General features: G+C 43.9%; 1 non-coding gene across 1 annotated transcript; it reads right to left on the reverse strand.

Annotated features, from left to right (window-relative positions):
• Nucleotides 1-2,480: 2,480 nt before the first annotated feature.
• On the reverse strand, nt 2,481-2,594 carry trnal-caa (transfer RNA leucine (anticodon CAA)). The gene is made up of 2 exons: nt 2,557-2,594; nt 2,481-2,515 (listed from the first exon to the last, which is right to left on the reverse strand). It is a non-coding gene; the product is annotated as a tRNA-Leu (tRNA).
• Nucleotides 2,595-6,000: the final 3,406 nt, after the last annotated feature.

A 6,000-nucleotide genomic window follows, 5' to 3' on the forward strand; every position in this document is an offset into this window, starting at 1 on the left:
AAATCATTAACACATAAAATAAGAGTATTCATCCATCAGCTGTACTGTATCCTGCAGTTCCGTTATATATTACGCTACCTCAATTGCAACTCTCTTTATGTTTAATCTAACACGCTTATTTTGTCCAGATTGTGTTCTTATAGCTTTTGAAATCATATTTACTATCTATTGTGTTTCAGCTTTACATGAATAATTCCAAATCGTGCATATTCGATCCTCTGTCAATGTGTAATTCATCTGGTTGTCTCTGAGAGAGGTTAAATCTAAACAAACTCCAGTGAGCTTCATAGTCGCCCTGGATTATTGCGTAAAATAACAATTAATATTGCTATCACCATTATTCTCTCACTTGACTTTGCACAGATTGCTGTGTTGTACTCGTTGAGTGTTTTGACCGTCCTGTTAGTGCGGTCCTTCATGGATTTTATTGTGTTTCTCGGATGCCCGCAGGAATGTCAATCTCATTGCTGCAAATGGTGATATATGCATACAGATATGCTGTGATGCAAAATTTACTTTCGGCTTTGAACTTTGCACCAATTGGGCCGAAGGCTATTTTCCATGCTGTACGACTTAAAGTATCTGCATTGCAAAACAAGGAAAAGTGGCCTGTTAAACAATGCAAAGTGTATATAATCCAGTCCGGAATGATCAATCCGATATTCCCAAATCCAGAAAGGTGTTAAGCACACGTTACTGAGCTCCGCGGCAGATGTACGTTTGAGAACGACGATGTAAAATGCCTTTTCAATACAGAGACCAGCAAAGTGTCTGAATGAGAAGGTGATGCAGACACTCCTCACCGAGGCCTCTTTCTCATCAAACACCGCAGCCCGAATCCCATGTAACCTGTTCTGCTCTCTGTTGTGACTAAAACAAAATCTTTATGTTAATTGTGTCTTTCTCATACTCCCAAACATACCACGCTTTGATCGCTGCAGTAAAATTACAGTGATTACATTATAAAAAAACAGCACATGGAAAACAGAGTATTTGTCGTGAGTGGGATTCGAACCCACGCCTCCGGTTGGAGATCAGAACACTCACGTTTACTAGGATGCGACTTACTCGCTTTAAGTATGGCGCCTTAGACCACTCGGCCACCCTGACCGCTCTGCAGTACTCTCTCCACATGCCAGATAAACAGCTGAATTTCGGAATAGTCTGAATGACTGCTTTGATGAGAGGGTATACATACAAACACACTCTATATCCTGGGATTTTAAATGAACATGGACGTGATGCATTTTCTCAGGTTGCCGAACATGTGCGGAATCAGAGCGTACAGCATCACAACACTGGAATTGTGCTGCACCCCGTTCAGGCCATCCTCCAGAGAAAGGATGACGAGGATTCGGAGAGTGTGCGGAAGAGCATCACCAAGATGCTGCCTGAAATAGACGGTTTGTGCAATAACGAGAGTTTAGTCAAACTTGTTCTTTTTCTCTGGAGCATCGGAGGTGAGGGGCAATCCGACAGTCGTTTCTTAGATTTTCAGGCATAGATATTGGTAGTGCATGCAAAAGTTATCTCCATTCCAGGGTTTACAAGTCTTTAAACGATCCTCTCTTAGGGCATACATTTCAACTAAGAGGGGATGTTATAAACACGATTTGCCAACACCCCATAACTTTATGTCGGCAAAACCATTGTTGTCTTCAGCAGAGGGAAAACCTGAGGTTCTTGAGCCAGTTCTCCTTGGACGATCAGAGGCGGGGCGCGTCTGTATCTTTAATTTGTTGACATTACGATTTCCTCTGCTTTCTTAGGAGACTGCGGAGATTCAGCGTGAGAACAAAAACCTTGATGAGCTTCTATAGATGTTTCGTAGAGAGTATATTGTCTGTCTGCATTGAGACGTGGTACGGAAATACCGTACCTTTGAAGGAAAATCTTTAAAAAGTTTATTGAATTCTGCCCAGTCCATCACGGGAAAAGCTCTGCCAAACATTAGGCACATCCACGTAAAACGCTGTCATAGAAAAACAGCATCCACTGTCAGAGGTCGTCACCATCCTGTCATGCTCCTTTTTCGCTGCTGCCATTGGGTAGATGGTACAAGAGCCTCAGGACTCACACCACCACGTTCAAGAACAGTTACTACCCATCCGACACCGGACTTTTGATCAAAAGGTGATAGTGTACACTACATGCCCATCCATTGAATATTCCGACGACCAATCATTTCACTTTAGAAACTATATTGATCAGCTGAGTATGCCAGGAGGAGCTCAGCAGACCAGGCTGCATCTATGGACAGACGTAAGCAGTCGGCGTTTCGGGACGAGATCCTTCACCGTGAAATTGTTTCTGAATAAATCATTTACCCACAGTTCGGTGTCGAGTGATCTATTGTAATGCGATGAACAGTGTCAAGAACATAATCTTATCCTCCAACAGTTTTTCTAATCCACCTCAAACAACCCAAGGTTTGTTTGCAGAAATAACGTCGCCTCGATTGAATACTTAAAGACAAATTATGTCAGGAGTGGGATTCGAACCCACGACCCCAGATGGAGACCAGAACACTCCCGTTTGGTGGAAGGACTTTCATTCCTTGAGTCTGGCGCCTTAGACCACTCGGCCATCCTGACAACTTTTGATGTGTGTTTGAGAACGGAAAGAATGCCTGACTTGTAAGCAAAGTTATATACACACAATCACGCATATCGACCTGCCAATCGGAAATGAAAGCGAGAGTGTTACAATTTTCTCAGGTTAGGCAACTTCTGTGGAAAGTGAAGCTGTAAAACAATTCCAAATCGAAGACTCGTGAGACGCGTCTCGGCAAGAATCTGTGAAGGATGTTTGCTGAGATGGATGAGAACGCTTGGAAGACTCAATAATTTTACATTTAGGGAAGCAGAGAAATAAACGTTTATAGACAGGACTGAATCTGAAAACTGGGTGGGAGTTGATCGCAACAATGTCAAAAGAAACTGAATACAGGTTGTTCAATGATACCGAGCAGCGCTGCTTTACAGATGGATGCTGTTAAGTAGACTACAAGGCCCAATAATCTGATGCTTGTGGAATAAAGCGAAGATGTGACAAGTTCCGCAAGAACATAAGACATCGTGCAGAAAGGCCGTTTGGTCTCCTGTGTTTGTTTCATCATTCCGTCATGGATGAGTTATTACAGTCAGAATGTTGTTCGGGCTTGTAGATCAATGTTTAATCTGACGGAGAGGAAACAGAAGCAGGGTGTTTTGGACGTTAGAGCAGCGGCCTTTCTGAGAGATGAGACGCTTTAGAGAACGTAATTCGCTCAGGTTCTCTGATCCAGTGTTAACGGCACTGAACACATTAAAATAAGGCAGGAACAGGCTCTGGACGCCATCGACTCAGTAAAAGGCTCCTCGCGGGATGTGGAAGACGTGGAGGCCTCCAGAGTTCCTGATGACGACACCTGCCGGAAGTGCTCACACCTGCAGCGTGTAACAATCCGCCCTGGGGTGCTGGAGTTGAATCTGGATGAACTCCGGTTCATTCAGAGCCACGGACGTGATGGACCGGAACATATAGAGTGATAGGACACAGAAAACTGGGTGACAATCAGGAGGAAAAAGGTTTTAAAGACCCAGTGCAGACTATCTCTAAGGCCATCACCGTCAGCAACACCTGGATGCCGTTTCTGGTTGGATGACCTGGACGGGGAAAGACATAGAGGTCTGATCTTTGGCTCTGAGTATGGTCTGTGACTCAGACTGGTAAGGGAAGAACAGATTCCTGGATGGTATGTTGCCCCCCGTGTGCCAGGGTCAGGGACAACTTGGATTAAGTCTTGAACATTTTCCAGTAGGAGCGTGAGCCGACAGGGGTTGGCTCCAGCTCGGTGCCAATGACATCGGTAGGAATAGTGACGAATTCCTGCAATGGAAATTCAGAGATTTAGGTGCTGAGGTGTAGGGCAGGATCTTCGGGGTTCTGACAGCGACTCGTGCCGCGTCCTTATCAGGCCAGTACAGGAAATATGATGCAGATTAACACGTGGCTAATGGTCTGGTGCAGGAGGGAGGCCATACGATTTTTTGGATCATTGATCTCTCTTCCAGGGAACCTGAGACCCATTGATAAAGACGATTTGCACGTGAACTAGAAATGATAATATCCTGCCGAAGGTTAGCTGGCGCTGCATGATTAAGTTTAAACAACATTTGTAGGGAGGTGGGAACGAGCGTGCCAGAACAGTTAGTGGAGAGATTGTACCGACATTTTGATAAGATCTCACACAAAGGCAGGAAGGTACGACTAGTGCTCTGCACTGCGTATACTTCAGTCGCAGAAGTATCGGAGAATAAGTCGATGAACTTTGGGCTAGGATCAAAACCTGGTATCATGGTAACTTAGCCGTTTATGAGACTTGGTTGCAGAAGAGTCTGGTCTGGCATTTCAGTATCCCTGAGTTCCTTTGTTTCAGAGTGATAGAGCGGGATGGACTAAAGCAGGAAAAGTAGCGTTAATAGTCAGCGAAAATGTCACGGCTGACTTCAGTCAGGACAGATGCAGAATTAAACTATTGTGGTTTTATGAGTGAAACTGAAAAAGAGGAAAGGTATGATCACGTTAATGGTGATAGTTTACTACCCACCCAATAGTCAATAGTACCTTGACGGCCAATGCTGAGGAGATATCGCTGTTTATTGCAAACCATTACGGTTGTTAGAGTAGGTGTTTTTAACTTTCCGCACGTTGATTGTTAATTCCACACTTTTAAAGGACTATATGACAATAGACAATAGGTGCAGACGTAGACCATTCGGTCCCGCGTTAGGAGATCGTCCAATGTGTTCAGGATTTTTACTAGCTGCAGAGAGCGTTTGCGATACTTGATATACTATTATGAAATTAATGAGTCGGGGCAAGAGATAAAAGCTTGATCTAACGAACTCGTAACTGGTGATCACAATGCCATTGGTTTCAATGTAAATATGTAAACGAGCTTTTTGCTCGTTGTTGTTCGTGCGTTGAGAATTTTCATTGGAGAAAGGTCAATTTTGACGGTATCAAAAACACTTAACAAGTGTCGATTGGAGACGGACGTTTTCTGGTAAGTGGGACGCGTTCAGAAATGAGCCAAATATCTGTACATGTACTCAATGAATGACCACTCTCCTTCGGCTTGCACTGTTCCAAATCGACATTCTTTTACAAACACTAATACACAAAATTCATGCAAACATACAACAGTTTTATTTGAGAAGCAGCCCAATGGCGTATATTATGGAGCTTGGTCCACACTCCATAATCGGGAAAAATGGAGTTCTATACAATTGATAAATGTTTACAAATATTGAATAAAACATGAATGTTCAAATGAAAACCAGGCTAGAGGCGTTACTGTGTGTGCTAATTATGTTAACAATTATTCCTTATCGCCTACCTAAACACGGGTCTCAGTGTCGACTTATAATCCCATCCTTTGCCAAGATGCTCGCTGATGGGTTGAAGTTCAGAGTGAGAATTCACCATCGGGAACACTAGAAGTGGAGGATAGTACGAAGCTTCGGGAAAGCCCAAACAGAAGATTTTTGGCACAGTGTTTGATGTGACCAGTGCAATTGCTTCTTACTTTGAGTTCCTATTGACATTAATGGATCTGTTGTTGAGAGGATGAACTGCTTCGAATTCCTCGGCATAAAGATCACCGAGGATCTCGAGTCGTCTGTCCACGCCAGCTCTGTGGTGAAAAAGGCACAACAGCGCCTCCTTCACCTGAGACGTTTGAAAAAGTTTGGTCTGGGTTTCCAAGTTTTAAGGTCTTTCCATAGTGGCACGATTGAGAGCATCCTGACTGGCTGCATCACTGCCTGGTATGCACACTGTACTTCGCTCCATGGCAGGACTCTAACATCCAGGCTCATCTGTACATATGGAATTCCCACTATTCCGGACGTAAACAAAGACAGGTGTGTAAATAGGGTTCTAAGGATCATAAGAGACCCGGGTCACGCTAACCACAAACTGTTCCAGCTGCAACCATCCGGGAAACTGTACCAC

The sequence above is a fragment of the Hypanus sabinus genome, unplaced genomic scaffold, assembly GCF_030144855.1.
Source record: "Hypanus sabinus isolate sHypSab1 unplaced genomic scaffold, sHypSab1.hap1 scaffold_105, whole genome shotgun sequence".
Taxonomy (NCBI): domain Eukaryota; kingdom Metazoa; phylum Chordata; class Chondrichthyes; order Myliobatiformes; family Dasyatidae; genus Hypanus; species Hypanus sabinus.